Source organism: Ammospiza caudacuta, chromosome 9 (assembly GCF_027887145.1).
Source record: "Ammospiza caudacuta isolate bAmmCau1 chromosome 9, bAmmCau1.pri, whole genome shotgun sequence".
NCBI classification, from domain to species: Eukaryota; Metazoa; Chordata; class Aves; order Passeriformes; family Passerellidae; genus Ammospiza; species Ammospiza caudacuta.
In genome coordinates, this window is record NC_080601.1 from 6,165,637 (window position 1) to 6,180,994 (window position 15,358).

Genomic DNA, 15,358 nt, shown 5'->3' on the forward strand with positions numbered 1-15,358 from the left:
GGATGAGCAGAGCCCCAGAGAAATCCCAGCCCCACTGATGGAAAAGTCAGATTATCCAAGCAGCAACAGCAGCTGGAGTGTTTGCAAAAGAGCAGCTTTGTTCTGAACCCAGCTTAGGAGTTCTCCTCATGCACTAAGGGAGCCCCTCCATCTATTTGGACCTTTTCTATAGCACAGGCCACACAGCAGCTCAATGTGATCATGTTCTTCAACTCAATTATGTTTTAAAGTATCTAAACTTGATCTAGCTACTCATCAGTAGAGAATTTTATGTATTTTCAGAGTAAATCACCTTCCCTGGTCAAACACCAACCCTTCCCAAGGTTCAAGTACCTCTGTTTTCCACCATTAACTGCTCATTAGCCTTGTCTCAATTAAAAAACCTCTGTGAACCCCATTTTTCCACCACAGATTTGTCTGAGTCTCTCTCACCTCTCAGCAGTCCAAATTCCTTGAAATTTAGCAGAACCTTCTTCACACTTCCCAGTTCTTGTCCATCTCTAATCCCTGTCCAACCTGCCAGTGCTCTCCCTGAACTGCTGACAAAGTGAATTACACAACATCAGTACAGGACAACTCATTAATTGCTGAATGAAAATGAAATAAAGAGAAATTAGGAAGCTGATTTGGACCCAGCAGGACTGCATTGCTGGTGTTTGTGTATCAAGAATTTCTATCTATTTTATTGCAAATTTAACTGGTTGAAACTAAAGTAGTCATATTTAAAATAGATTTTTCATTCCAGATGCAAGCAACGTGCTGCATGACTTCCAGCCACATGTTCACTGAAAAAACCCCAAACTGCTCAGCCTGGGCTCACATCATGCCAGCAGTAGCTGTATATCAACACTCAGCAGTAATGGAACTCATTCAGAAAACAAACAATTACAAAAATACTCTCACTCCAAGAACTGAGGAAGTTATGCATATCTTCAAAAAATTCAGTAATCACGTTGTATTTTTGATTTTATTGAAATAAAATTCAAAAATACTTCTGGCCAATATTTGTTCATTTGATCCAATTACTCTTCCTGCAATGTGGTATTTCCCCACCTGCCCCTGAAGGCAGCAGCATTTTCAGAACAAGAACTGCTCCCCACATATTGAACCCACTCAGCAATGGCTAAAAGGACATTTTAGAAACGTGGCAAATTGGAGGAGTGATTGGTAAAATGGGAGAGAGGTTTTGTAATAAAAGAAAACATCATTTGAGTCATGCATTCAACATCATTTTTCAGTTTTCTGAAATTGTGTCAGCACTGGGAAAATCTCATTTCCACCCAAGACAGTGTGCAAACAGAAGCTTTTGCAGGTGAATTCACTCTGCTGAAGTGACACAGAATGAACAGGATGCTCCAAATTCAAACCTTTGGCCTCTTCTCCCCCATCCTGCTCGTGTGTCTGTGCTCCATCTCCCCAGCAGCCATGTCTGGTGCCAAGGCTCTCCCTGCCTTGCTCAGCTGCCAGGGAGCTCTGTGCTCTCAGGTAAATTCACCCCCAGGCTCTGTAAAATGCTCGAGGTGGGTCCTGCCAGGCCAGCCTGGGCACTGTAGGACTCGAGCAGCTTTGCCACCAGGTTCATGTCCACATCCAGGGCTGCCAGCTCAGCAGCCTCAGCTCCACAGTCAGGGCCAGCACTCTCACATGGGGCTGCTCCAGCAGAACCTGCCTGCAGGGAGTACAAAGAGAAAGCTTTATCAAATTGCATGAGCAGATTTAAGGGGGGAAAAAAAAAGGGTAAATCACAGGAGAAAAGAAACAGCAATTGTGCAGCCAACAAAGTCCAGTACACTCCTGAGACTTGACAGACAGGAATTCAGACACCAAATGCTCATGCCAGCTGGAAATCACCACTGTCCATTACCCACATTGAGTTCCAAGAGAAGGACACAAAGTGTTGCTGAGTCCTGGCTCAGCTTCCTATGGGAGAGAACTACTACAGGAACTCACAAATGAAGCTGCAGCTGCTTGCCCTACTACCAAAAACAGAGAAAAGATGGGCAAACTAAAACTAAGCCTTGGAAAAGATGGGCAAATTCCAAGCTTAGGTAAGCTTTAGTTTATAAAAAACGTACGATGGTGCAGGTCCAGCACACTTTGCCTGCACATGGGAAGGTTCCAATCCCATTACTCAGAATGGCCCCTTGCAGCACATTTCCTGCTTGGAAATTACTGCTGCAAATCAGAGCTCAAGGCACACTCACCCCTCTCTTGTGGCTGCTGAAACTTTTCCCAACGTTGCTCTGTGCCAGCTCACGGTCCATCTCCTCCATGTACGCCTTGAGACTGCCCACGAGCTCCTCAGGAGACACCTTCTGCTCCTGCCTTCCATTCCCAGCATCCAGCTCTTCATCATCCTCATCTGAGAAACCAAACTCCTCCTCTTCATCCACATCATCAGAATCCAGCTCCTCCGAGTCTGCCCCTGCACATGATTTGGTGTCAGTACAACAGCAAAGAAATCAGTGCTGGCTTTTGTTTCAAAGAAAGAAGCAATCTCACCTAAAATTCTGTCCAGGGCTTTGGTAAAAGAATCCACATCAAAGGTAACTTGGGATTCATCAGATGACCTGAAATATAAAAATATTTTTAAAGAAATAAAGCTTCTATGCTTGCCTAAGCCTGACACAGGCACAAGCCATATTGATTTCTATCAAGCCAGGACTGAAGCTGGGACATTTGAATTTAAAAATCCGCAGAAGTTTGAAGCCTGTGTGCATTAGACATCAAACAGTGAGTGGAAGAATTCTTGGCAGAAAAAGAGAAAAATTGTGAAGACCACAAAACCCACCTGAGGGACAGAGAGCAGCTCAGCTTGCAGCACTTGAATCTGCACCAGTGCCAGAGTGGCACCAAGCTGATTTAAAGCAAGTACAGGGTCACTCCTCTGCCTTCGCTTCAGGCCCTGCTCAGCACAGCACCTTCAAACTCTGATTCTCTGCATCACAGAACCAAGCACAGGGCTGCAGCACAGTGCAACATTCCACACCAGAGCCAAACTCCAGGTGCTACTACCATGGCATTTCTGCTCCTTCGTGCGTGGACACTTTGGACACAAAAGCCTTCATGCTCTCAGCAACTGTTTCCAAGCCATAGTTTTGCTCCTCCTCATTTGGGGAAGGAAGGGACTCATTTCTTGTCTCCTTCAGCATCTGATCCAGAGCATCTGGTGTCATATCCAGCCAGCTGTCATCTGAAAGGACACAGCACAGATCTGTTACTCTGCACAAGCCTGCTGGCCCACAGGCCCAAACCAGCTGACTGACAGGACTGCAACCATCCTGCAGCTCAGTTCTGCAGTTCAGCTCTTGTGCTGGTCCTGGCTCACACACAGCAAAGGCACAGAGAGGCTGAGAAGAACTGAGTGCAGATTTCTTGTCACTACTTACAAACTCTGCTTTGCAGAGCTCAAACTCAGAGAGACCATTCAGTCACTGGGAAGCCTTTGGCCACTCAGTGGAGGAAGAAAGGCTCACTCTGAACTGGGAGAGCCAATCCAGTGTTTAGTCTTGAGGAAGGCTGGATTTGCTCTCCCTTCACAGCTGTCAGCATTGCCCCTCTCCCACCACAAATAACCATCTGTAATAGGAATAATTCCCCATCCAGCTCACCATCCTCTGCAGGAAGACAAGCTGCTTCTCTCTCCAATTCCTTCAGATCAATGGGGGTTGTCTGTAGTAGTGCCAGGATTTCATCACCTGGGCTCACTTCATCACAGCTGGAAGAAAAACCAAACTCAATTTACTGAAATGGATTCAATGGGATCACATGCTCTGCATTCAGGTTTTCACTTGAATTCTTCGTTTTTCCTTCTGTGCAAACACATCAAAAAGGGAAATGAATCTGGGGGAAGTACCAGAGCACTACCCAGAGCATTGGCCAAAACAGGACACAGTCAGTCCCTGCAATTGCCAGCTGATGGCTCCAAACCCATTGGCCAAGGCTCTTTTCCTTTACATTTCATTTGCCTTGGTAAATATTAAGATTACCAGATCTGAAACAGCACAGACTGGAAACTCAAAAAATAACATCAAGATATTATGGGCTGGCAAAGCCTCAGATATTTCTGTAGTGATTTAGCTTTTGGATTTGATCTTCCAGAGAAATCCACAGCCAGCCCCTTGAGCAAAGGAGACAGATTACCCTGTATTCATTATTCACTGGCACTGCTTTTCAATGAAACTTTTCTACACTTTCTACAGTCAACCAAGCAAAAATTGCTTTGCAGTCACCACTTGGAATCCACTTGGAAGAGCTCAGCATTTCACAAAACCAAGATAAAAGAGTTACTCAAGCCAGAACTTCTCCCAGTGAAACATTCCAGAGGAATTAGTACTTGTGTGTCCTGGCCACACCTCCCATGTTAAATGTGCAGTGGAGAAAAGGGTTCAGGTGTTTGTGACAAGGATTTCAAAGGTCACTTACAGGATTTGTAGGGTATATGACACTCATGAATTTCAAGCAGCTCTCACCTTTCTGGCACAGCAACAGATTGCTGGAAGTGATCTTCTGCCATGTGCAACAGCTCCAGGTACTTGGCTGATCCTTCCATTTCTCCCTATTGAATGCAAGCCACAGCCATGAACCCAAACAATTCCAGGCTTCCTAAGGGTGACTGTTGGTCACACAGAAATGCTGAGAGAACCAGAACAACTAAAACCTCTTGGCCATCTACACTTGGAACTCAATACAGCCAAGGGGCACTCCTGTGTTTGAAGCATATTAAAGGATATTAACCTAAGAATCTCAATAAAGTTGTCCAATATTATAACCTTCAAGTAGGTAATCAATTTATGTCCAATTTATTAACTTCAAAGAAGTACTCAAAGGCATCTTTAAAAAAAAAACCCCACAGAACCACACCAGAACCCCCAGAACCCACAAAAACCACACACACATAAAAATTACACTTGCATGGGCCCAGATAGGCCTGTGGTGTTATGTATGGATCTTGAAGAATATTGAATTTTAGAGGGGTGGAAATGAAATGTAAACCAGTGAAATCAGTTACACCTCACACAATCACATATGGGGGTTTTCTTCACTCAAGTGTATTTCTCCCCTTGCTTTAGATGAATGAATCAATCCCCACATCTTGCTTTTTCCTTTTTAATTTCCAAAATAAATTCCTTTCAAAGGGGAACAAACTGCACATTACTTCATTTCACACAGAGATAAGGATTCAAGCTCTGGCCCCACTACAATTCCTCACACCAGTTCAAGGGTTAAAATGTATTTTTCCTGCAATGTTTAAAAGCCACAGACACTGAAATACTCACATACCTTGAAATAATCCTTCTCCTTCAAGCTCCTGAGGAATCTCTCCCACAGGGGACCCCTTAACACGTTTCTCTTGGCATCAGGAGCCACTTTACTGCTCTTGGAGCACAAAATTTCAAAGCCATGAGCCTGCAGACAAAAGATGCAACAACAAGAGGTTCTCAAGGTGTGACAGACTTTGCTCACATTTCTCTGGACAAGCAGGCAACCTCCAGACAAGGACCCATTCCCTGGACATGCATGAGCCAAGGCCAAAATGCCCCAGGAATCATTACCAGCTTCATGCCCAGCTCGCAGGCTCTGTACTGAGGATGAGCTGGGGCGGGCAGGGTGTATCCACTGCGTCTGTCTGGAACAAACTGCTGCTGCACCAGCTGTGCATACAAACACCGAGTGAAAGTCACCTGCAACAGCCAGAGCAGAAACAAACACTCCCTGCAGCGGGACTGGGCTGGGGACAGCCAGCAAACTCCCTCCAGGTCACCAGAGTGCCTTTGAAGGCACCCATATTACAGGCAGTGCCTGAGACTGCATTCAAAATATATCTTAGAAAGATTTTTGTGATAAATTGCTTTTCAGGCCGTATAAAGTTTGTCCCAAATTGAAATACCCAAGTAAATATGAACTTTTGTCAGTATAAATACATTTGGAAAAACCCTCAGTGTTTTGCATTCGCATTAACAAGGTGTATTTTCAATTAAAATGACATTCGATTAAAAGATTTCAGCAACAGTTTTGAAGTCCAAAATTTGACTCTAAAGCTTCTTTTCAGGAGTCTAGTGGTACAACTCTGTGACAAAATGCATCACATACAACATTGCTTGGACAGTGCTCATACAACACTTCATAGAAGCTTTCCCAGAGCTGTGAGAGCACAGCTGAGAAGGTGAAAAGCCTGGCAGTGAGCCACTGGTTGGGAGCAACTGCTCCCGTTGGCCGGCAGGGCTGGCAAACTGCTCTGATCACACAAGGAGATCAATTTACTGAGCAGGCACTTCAGCAGAGGAACTGCTATCACAACCTCTGGATTCAGAAACAATTCTCTCAGGATCAGCCCCCTGAAAGTCCAGCCACACCGATCCAGAGCAGCTCTCAATGCAAGGACCTGGAAATTCACGCCTACAGGAGCACACGGCAGGGCCGTCAGCGGCTCTGAGAGCACTTACCAGGGCCATCACTCGCTGCTCGGCAGGGAAGGTTCTGAACGGGCGCCGGCAGGCCCCCAGATCGCCCGGCTCCCGCAGGTAGAAGGCCTGGACGGCCGCAGCCACCAGGGACGGGCGCAGCCTCAGCACGGCCGCGATCCCGGCCGGGAGGAAGCAGCGGGCTCGGTGCAGCGAGGCCTGGATCTTCCCGGGATACCTGAGCGGCAACAGAGCGTGGGGAGGGCACTGCCCGTTAACCACTCCTTCTTCAGCAGGAGGCCCCTTCCCTTTAGTATTGACTGGGATCATGGCTCAGATTACTCTGCAGTTAAAACCTGGCCAGTCTAATGCCTAGAATGGCTGTTTCTATCATACATATTTATACAAGTGTACCTGGCTCATAAAATTGAATCCCCCACATGGGTAAGATGAGTCCCTGTGGACTTAACCAACATACCCAGCTATCCAGTATTCTTTGCCATATTTGCTGTCAAATCCTTGCAAAAAATAAAGCACGGGGTGGAGCACAGCTGTGACAAGCTGAAGCCCTGACAATTCTGCTGGTGCTACATCTTAGATCAAATCCTCTTGTTCCTCAGGCACAGGGCTCCTAAAAGATCATGGAACTTTCAGAGGTTTCAGTCTAAGGAAGATGTGAAGGAAGAGTAACTCTTGTCATTGTCAGGGCTGGAATTACAGCAGTGAACCAGTTTCAGATCCTCACACCACAGACTACAGGACACTGATCCCCCTCTTTCCAAGAGTGCCACAGAAAAACCTCCAGCTGCTGCTTTCTGAAAAGGAACCAGCTTGATCCCATCTGCTGGGGAAACGCTGAAAGCCCAGGGAGCACAGACCCAAACCCCACAGCTGCAGGAGCCAAGGGCAGCCCCACGTACCCATGGAGGCGTTTATTGAGCGCAGCTCTGATGGGCTCTGCAGCCAGGAACTCCTCGGCGCGGGTGGATAACAGAGCCAGCGCCTGCGGCACCGTAGCACGGGGAGCAGAGAGGGCCCAGCCCTGCTCCCAGGGCTCCCCCGGCGCAATGATGTGCAGCTCTCCTTTGTAAAAGAACACCTGGCAGGCAGGAATGCTCCCGTCACACAGGGCACGAGCACTCACACACACAGCCATGGAACAGTTCACTGCACACACAAATGCATCTGCTTGGACACTGACAATAGAAAGGACAAATAGAGAACCAAGGCAGGAAGCAGCACAGCTTTTCTAAAAAGGTTATTTGAGATGCCAGAGACCACGATCCAACCAGGAAAAATCCCTATTTGAACTGCAACAAATTTCATCAAATATATCTTGTTTCCCTAACAAGAATAATTGTTACACGTGTCTCTTCAAATGGAGAAGTGCTTCAGGAGAACCAGCACAGCCTAACTGCTTCAGAACATCCCAGCATTAAAAAGCAGCATTTCAGGTGTCACATGCGACCTCTGCTGGTTCCTGATCCTAAAAAAAGCCCTGAATGCAACGTTCTCAACTCCCTCACTCTGTCTGTTCCCTCAAACAAAGGAAAGTATGAGCCTGACACTCCAGGTACACACTTGCAATCCATTTTGGTGTTGTGTTCCAGCCCTTGTTAGAATCTTGGAGTAGGGGAAAAAGAATTGAACAACTTTTTGCTAATGACCAAATTAATGATCTCCATTCTAATCCATTGCCATTAGCAGCCATCCATATCCAGGGGAAGGTGTCTGCTCATTATTTCACCTGGACCAGACAAAGCACTCTGAAATTTCAGAGGCAGTCAGACCACTTGGCTAGAGGTGCAAGAGAAAACTCCAGCTGCTACAGAAAAGGCCACTGACTCCCCCTTACCAACTGCACACACGAGTTTTACTCACCCTGTTTTCACTGTTCTCAGGATTCAGCCACTTTGGGAGAAAATCAGCTGCTTCTATCAAGAGAAACTCTCCATCGTTGTCATCAATACTGGCCAAGGAGAAATTGGAAATTCAGCAGGAAAAGCCTTGCAGAGCACAACAACACACTTCTCAATCCATGTCTGCTGGGTTTTTTTTAAATATTCATAAACCCACAGAAAGGCTTAGGTTAGAAGGGACCTTAAAGATCAACCTCTGGTTCCAACACCCTTGCCACAGCCAGGCACACCTTCCACTAGCCCAGGCTGCTCCAAGCCCCATCCAACCTGCCCTTGGACACTTCCACCGTGTCTGGGATGGGCAAACACCTCCAAGGATGGGCAATGGTAAGACAGGACCTTCAGAGCACAGGCACTGCCCCTTGGCAGCCCTCCCACTAAAGCAGCTCAGCAGCACCCGCCTTACCTGGCTGCCAGCCCCGGCAACTCCCTGCTCATCTCCCGCAGCAGCTACACAATGAACCACTCATCCTCCACGTTATCCCCGAACACCGCGGTGCCGCCCAAGTGCGCCGGGATCTCGCCTGCACGGGGCACAGAGAGGAGAGGAGGCTCAGCAACGCCGTGCCCGGGAACAGATTGTCCACACGGGCTGCGGAGTCTCCCTCACTGCGGATATCCCAGACCCTGCTGACAGAATCTTGTGTCCTGTGCTCGGGGACGGCCCGGCTGCAGCAGGGAGGTGGCACCAGATGCCTCACTGGGTTAACCCGTGCTGTGACACCGAGAGTCGGGGAAGCCGCCGGGTCCCCCTCACACGCTCCCGGTTCCAGCCCGCCGGGTCCCCTCACACGGCACAGTTTCCCCTCACACGCTCCTGGCTCTCCTCACACGCTCCCGGTTCCCCCTCACATGTCTTGGGTTCCCGGCTGCCGGCTCTCGCTCACATGCTCCCGGGTTCCCTCTCCCACGCTCCCGGTTCCGCCTCACACGCTCCTGGTTCCCTCTCACATGTCCTCAGTTCCCTCTCACATGTCCTCAGTTCCCTCTCAAATGTCCTCAGTTCCCGGCCGCCGGATCCCCCTCCCAATCTCCCCGGCTCCGGGCGCTCCTCCCGCCGCGCCTCCCGGCCCGCTCCCGGCTCACCGCGGCCCGGCACGTAGCGCAGGCGGAACGGCTGCCGCTGCCACACGCAGGCGGCCAGGAGCGGGGCCAAGCGCACCAGGGCCAGCTCAGCGCAGCGCCGCAGCAGCGCCTCGCCGCCCGGGCCCGCCGCCGCCGCCGCCGCGAACAGGCGGGAGCGCACCGCGACCTCGGGCAGCGCCGGCCGCCGCAGCGCCTCCATCGCGCCGGGGCCCAAAGCGCTCCGCCCCCGGGGAGGAGCGGCGCGATGGCTGCGGCAGCGCTGCGCTCTGTGCCCGGAGCCGCTACGTGTTCACGGGCAGGGACCAAACCGGCTGGGCCGGTTGCGTTAGAATGTAGTGCCAGCCTTGCCTTTCCTCCTACCTTCTTTTCTCTTTTCTGTTTGAATCTGAAGAGGCTGCAGCTGCCTCCCGTTTTCCTTCCAGGTCCTGTTTCTCAGACCTTGTTCTTTCTTTATAAAACCCTTGATAACCCGTTCCCCACTTAAGGTTTTGTTGCATCCTTGTTTTTAAAGTTTCTGGCTGCTGTGGGTGAAGGTCTGGCTTTGACGAGCACACCCTGCGCCAGAAAGCAGCCTTGCAGTTATCCCAATCTCCTGCTACTGAGGGCTTCCTTAGGCTCCTTAGGCTGAAAAGAAAAATGTCCAGGAAGCTTTTCCTTTCTTGAGATTAGAATGGTTTCTACAAGTCCTTGAGATGTGAACATGATGGTTAAAAACCTGCTGTGCAAATGAAGGCTTTTCCTGCTGTGTTCTGTTTTCTACCAGTGGCAGGAGGAGATGCACAGAGAGCTTTTACTGACACCGAGCGCCTGGCCCAGCCAAGGCCAAGAATCCCTGCGGTAATTCACTGTAGAGACCCCCAGAAGCGGCTTCCCCGGGTCTGTGCTTCTTCTCCGGCTTACTGGCCTTAGGCCCTTTTTCTTAGCAAAGTTTTTGCAGGACAGGAGTGACCAAGCTGCTCCCTTCGCGTGGGTCCTGCTTCTGAATACGTCTCTGACTCTGGCTCCAAAAATGGCGCCGGGGTCATTTCAGTGCAAGAAAACAAAACCAGTCGCTGATTTCCGAGAAGTGCTCTGCTCAGAGCTGCCCTGCCCCCATCCGTTCGTTGCTCCCCTCCCCCAGTTCTCTGCGGATCCCTACTTTGTTGAGACGCTGAAGAGTCGAAAGGGCAACAGCCGCTCAAACGTCTCTCGGCCCCAGATCGAGTGCCCGGAGGGCACAGGCGGTGGCGGAGCTCGGAGCCCGGCGAGACGGCGGCAGAGCTCGGAGGCGGCTCCAGCCCAGGTGGGACCGCGGTCGGTGCTGCCCCAGCTCGGGGCTCGCTGCGGGCGGAGGGGGCCGCGCTGAGGGCCGGGGGGTTCTGGCGAGTTCCTGGTGCCGGCTTCCCCCGTGTGCCCCCCTGCGCTGGGATCGCAGCCGAGGGAGCGGCTGCCCGCGCTCTCCTCCGTGCCCGGATGGCCGGCATGGAGCCGGTGCCGCGGCAGCGATGGCTCATCGCGGCTGCTCTCGCTAGGACGGAGGCGGCTGCTCCGTGCCCGGCACCGTTCCCGCCCGAGCGGCAACGGGCTCGGGGCCGCTGCTCGGGCGGGAGGTGTCCGTGCCCGGCTCGGGGCTGGCACGGCATGAACTTGAGCCCAGTGCCTCAGAGCCCAAAGCGCTGCAGGCGCCGAGTGCGGGCACAAAGCGGCGCATCCTGGCTGCTCCGGGGCCGAGGCTTCTCGGCGCTGCGCTCTGTGCCGGGAGCCGCTCCGTGTGCCCAGGCAGGAGCCGCAGCGGCCGTGCCGGCGCTCGGTGTGCCCGGGCTCCGAGGCGCCGGGGCAGGGAATCATGCGGGGCACAACGGTGAGCAGCCCGGGGCTGCTGCTTCTCGCCCCTCGGCAGGCGGACTCCGAGCCGCAGCTGCCCCGGGCCAGCAGCAGCCGGCAGCTCGCAGGCGCTCTCAGCGCCCGGCCCGGCACGGAGCTGGGCTGCAGCGGCTGCAGAGCCACAGGGGCCGCGGCTGCGGCCACCGCAGAGCTCCCGGAGGCTGCGCTTGTCTCCGCACCTGCTGCCGCACCTCTGGGCAGCGGCGACAGCGCAGCCACAGCTGCCACCGCCCTCCTGAGCCCCCGCACGGCCGGCACCAGCAGCGACCTCTCACCGTGTCCCTTTCAGGGTGCCATCAGCGCGGCTGCAAAGCTGTTCCCGAGGCCGAGCTCCCAAACGATCTGCCAGCAACACTCCCGATGCCTCCGCAGCAAGGTGCTGTTTGTTCTGGGCAGAGAGATGGCGCCTGTGAGCAGGAGAAGAGTGAACTCTGCTCCATGAGCAGAGCTGAGAATAAGCCCCAGCATTCCCAGGAGGGACCAGCAGCCGCACTTCCACACTTGCCTGGGGCCCAAGAAGCCTCTTGGCATAAGCAGGGGGATGCCACTTGTGAGCGTGCAGTGAGGGCAGATGTGGAGAATGGATTCTGCACCAGGGACGGGGGTGTGAGAGAGCCCCTGGCTCCCCAGGGCACAGCAGCAACGGGCTATGAACATAAAAGGAACCTCAGAAGATTCCTGGGTGAGTAGAGGGCCACCCCTGTGCCCTCCTGGCAGGGGCCCGTGTCCCCTGCCATGGCCAGGGCTGGCAGGTGTGTGGCTGTTTCCCGATGTCTGGAAGAGGCCTCGTGCTCTGCTGGGCCCCATCCGTGGCTGGAAGCGAGAGCCCCAGCTGCCCCCAAGGCTGTGCAGTTCTCCTGCTGCAGCCTGTGCCCACAGCTGTGTCCCTGCCTGTGCCCACAGCTGTGTCCCTGCCTGTGGCCAGGCTCTTGGCTCTCTGGCTGCCAGCTGAGGGAGGCCCACACTGCCTCAGGGCTCCCTGCTCTGCTCCCTGGCCGTGGGCTGAGCAGATTGCAGGGCCAGCTCTGCTTCTGGCAGCCAGCAGCTCTTTCCTGCTCCAGGTGAACGGTTCAGGTGCCATCCCGTGGGCACGGCGGTGCTGATTCTGCTGCTCCTGGTGCTGGCACTGGCTTTGGGGGCGGCCTTGGCTGTGCTGGCAGGTAAGGGAGGGGCAGCAGCGTGGGCCCAGCCCCTCGGGGCAGAGCGGGCTCCCTGCTCCCTGCACAGGGGAATCCTCAGAGCTTCTCCTCTTCCCCCTGCAGCACCACAGGTTCCCGTCACACCTGCCACTCCGTTGCTGGGCTGTCCCCATGGCTGGGTGGGCTACAATGGGGTCTGCTACTACTTCTCACGGGATTACAGCACGTGGGAGCAGGGTCAGGAACGGTGCTCCGAGCTCAATGCCTCCCTGGCCATTGCCCAGGATGAGGAGGCCATGGTGAGTGAGGGGCTGCGGGCGCTGTGGGGTGGCTGAGGGCAGCCTGGGGGCGCTCCTGGGCCGGGCTCGGTGCTCGCAGGGCCGGGGCTGCAGCCCTGGGCCGGGGCCTTGCAGGGAAGGAGCCCCGGCGTGCGGGGGCAGCCCCGGGCACGTGTCCCCCCGAGGGGCCGGGGCAGCTCCCACTCCTCTCTCCTGGGCAGGATTTGCTCTCCCGCCTCTGTGGGAACGGCGATTTCTGGCTCGGGCTGCGCAGACGGGGCGAGCGCCTGCACTGGGGGGACGGCAGCAGCTACAGCTCGCGGTGAGTGCCGGGGAGCCGGGCAGGGCCTGGGGGCACAGGGGCACAAGGGCTTCCCCTGGCAGCCAGCGCTGCCTCTGCTCCTCCCTGCAGGGTTCCTGTCCTTGGCAATTCCGAGTGCGTGTACCTGGCTGACAGGAGATTCAAGAGTGACAACTGCTCCCATGAGCGGCCATATGTCTGCAGCAAGGCCCAAGCTGCCCTGTAACAGGGGCTGCACAAAGGACCTTCTCCACGCTGGGCAGTGCCAGCTTCACCTCTGAGCCCAGCACAGCGCTGTCCTTCCTCAGCTGCGCCCTGTGCCTTGCACTTCCTCTCAGGGTCACCTCAGTGCCTCTTCATCCCCAGTGCCAGCGCTGGGCTGGGGCTGCAAGGGAAAAGTCTCTGCAATCCATCCTGGCACCGATGCTGCCTGCAGGGAGTGCATTGCCCTCATGACACAACGAGCTGCAAAGGGAAATCCAAATCTTCCTGGGGTCTTGGAATCCACAAACTGGTCGGAATGTGGTGACACTATTGGACTGTCCGTGGAAGAGGAGGAAGAATCGCTGACACGTGCTGAGCAGGAATCCCTCTTGAGGCATCAGGCACCTGACTGTGAACAAGGGTCTCTCAGCTGCTGGCTCTGTCTCCTCTCTCTCTCTCTCTCTCTCTCTCTCTCTCTCTCTCTCTCTCTCTCTCTTGCCTTCGGAGGAGGACGGTCGGAGCTGCTGCTTGGGGAAGGGAATTCGCTGCCACCGCCACATCCCAGCCCAGAGCTGCATCTCCTGCTGTGGGGCTGTGGGCTGAGCCTGTGCTGGTGAGAGCAGCCCCTGCACGGGCCCCTCAGTGTCACCCCTCAGTGCCGCAGGGCCCTGTCCCCCCTGCTCGGGTGCCCGGGATCCTGAGCTCGCCTCTCCCTGCCCTGCTCACACCCGGCTGCCGCTGCCGCGCCCCCGCTGCCCCTCGGGCGCTGCTCCGAGCTTTGGCTGCTCCGGAGCCGCGAGGAACGGATTTGTACAGAATCTTTAAACATTGATAGAAAGTTCACACAGTCTTGTATATCTGTATGCAAATATTGAGATCAGGTGTGTTGTCTTAGGAAAGCTATGGAATAGAGATGATATTGTTGAGGGATTGAATTAGAAATAAGTTTTTAAATATAAAAAGTGTATATAAGAGTGTGTGTATATATATATATATATATATATATATATATGTAAAAGATGCTTTATACAAAGAGTAGATATTTTAGAGAATTAGAACTCTGATAGATGCATAGTAATAGGTCTATGTGAGGTACGAATAGAGGTGATTGGTGTTAGAAGTAATAGTAGTGTTGTGTGCTAAAAGCCAATAGCTTGAAAAACATTTATAAGGTATTGCAATTAGGAAATAAGTTAGCTTTTAATAGAATAACGTTGAGTTTTATATTTCTCATGTTTCATTTTTATTGAGAATGATAATAAAATCAAGTATTTTAAAACTGCTCAGTTATTCCATCTTAATAGAAACAAAAATCTCCAACAAAACAGTACTTCCATTATAAAAAACCGCAATAACTCAACTATCTTTCAGGCAGTTAAAAATCCACAAAATATTTTTGGTTCAGTGTCGACGGAAGGAGACCCAGACATCAGTTTGATCATCACAGGCCCAATTTTATTGATTAGTACGGCGGGTTAAATACAGTTAATAATGAGCTTCATACATATTGCAAAAGCTGAGCTCAGGATTGGTCAGTTACATATCAGCACCTACGCCTACTTCTGCATTCCTATGGTTCTACTTTTGATACTTTCTACATATTCTTAGGATATTTCAGGACTAATCTCAACTACCTTTCCTCATGTTGCAGCAAGGTCACTGCTGACCTTTCCTTTCAGCTTGCTGACTTCTGACTTTACTCCTTCAGCTTAACCAGCGGCATTATTTCAGCGTGGCCTTTCTCAGCTAACCAATTATTAATAAATCTCTCCACATTTCCCCCGTTTTCTTCTTGCGCAAGGAGATTAGTTTGCCATGTTTTTGCTATTGTACGGCTGACCATGTTTTGAATACAGTTAAAGATACAAGGCAAAATAAGCAAAAACAGTAAAATTACACCCAGAAGTCCTATAGCATAGATCGCAAGGTTCCTCAGCCACGGTCCAAGTCCTAAGCCTTTAAGCCATTCGTCAATTCCTAAACTGTCTTCTTCCTTAAGTTTGTGAAGTCCCTGTTGCAATTCTTTTATCTTAGTGTGAATGGACACCGAATGATCAGACAGATTCATGCCACATTCCATCGAACTCTTCACATCCATGCCCTTGTGCTAAGAGCAAAAAATCTACAGCAGCTCTATTTTGCAAAACAGCATGGTTAACACTTT

General features: G+C 52.2%; 1 pseudogene; it reads right to left on the reverse strand.

Moving 5' to 3' along the window:
* Nucleotides 1-972: 972 nt before the first annotated feature.
* On the reverse strand, nt 973-9,608 carry LOC131561257 (protein ecdysoneless homolog; annotated as a pseudogene).
* Between the last annotated feature and the right edge of the window lie 5,750 nt (nt 9,609-15,358).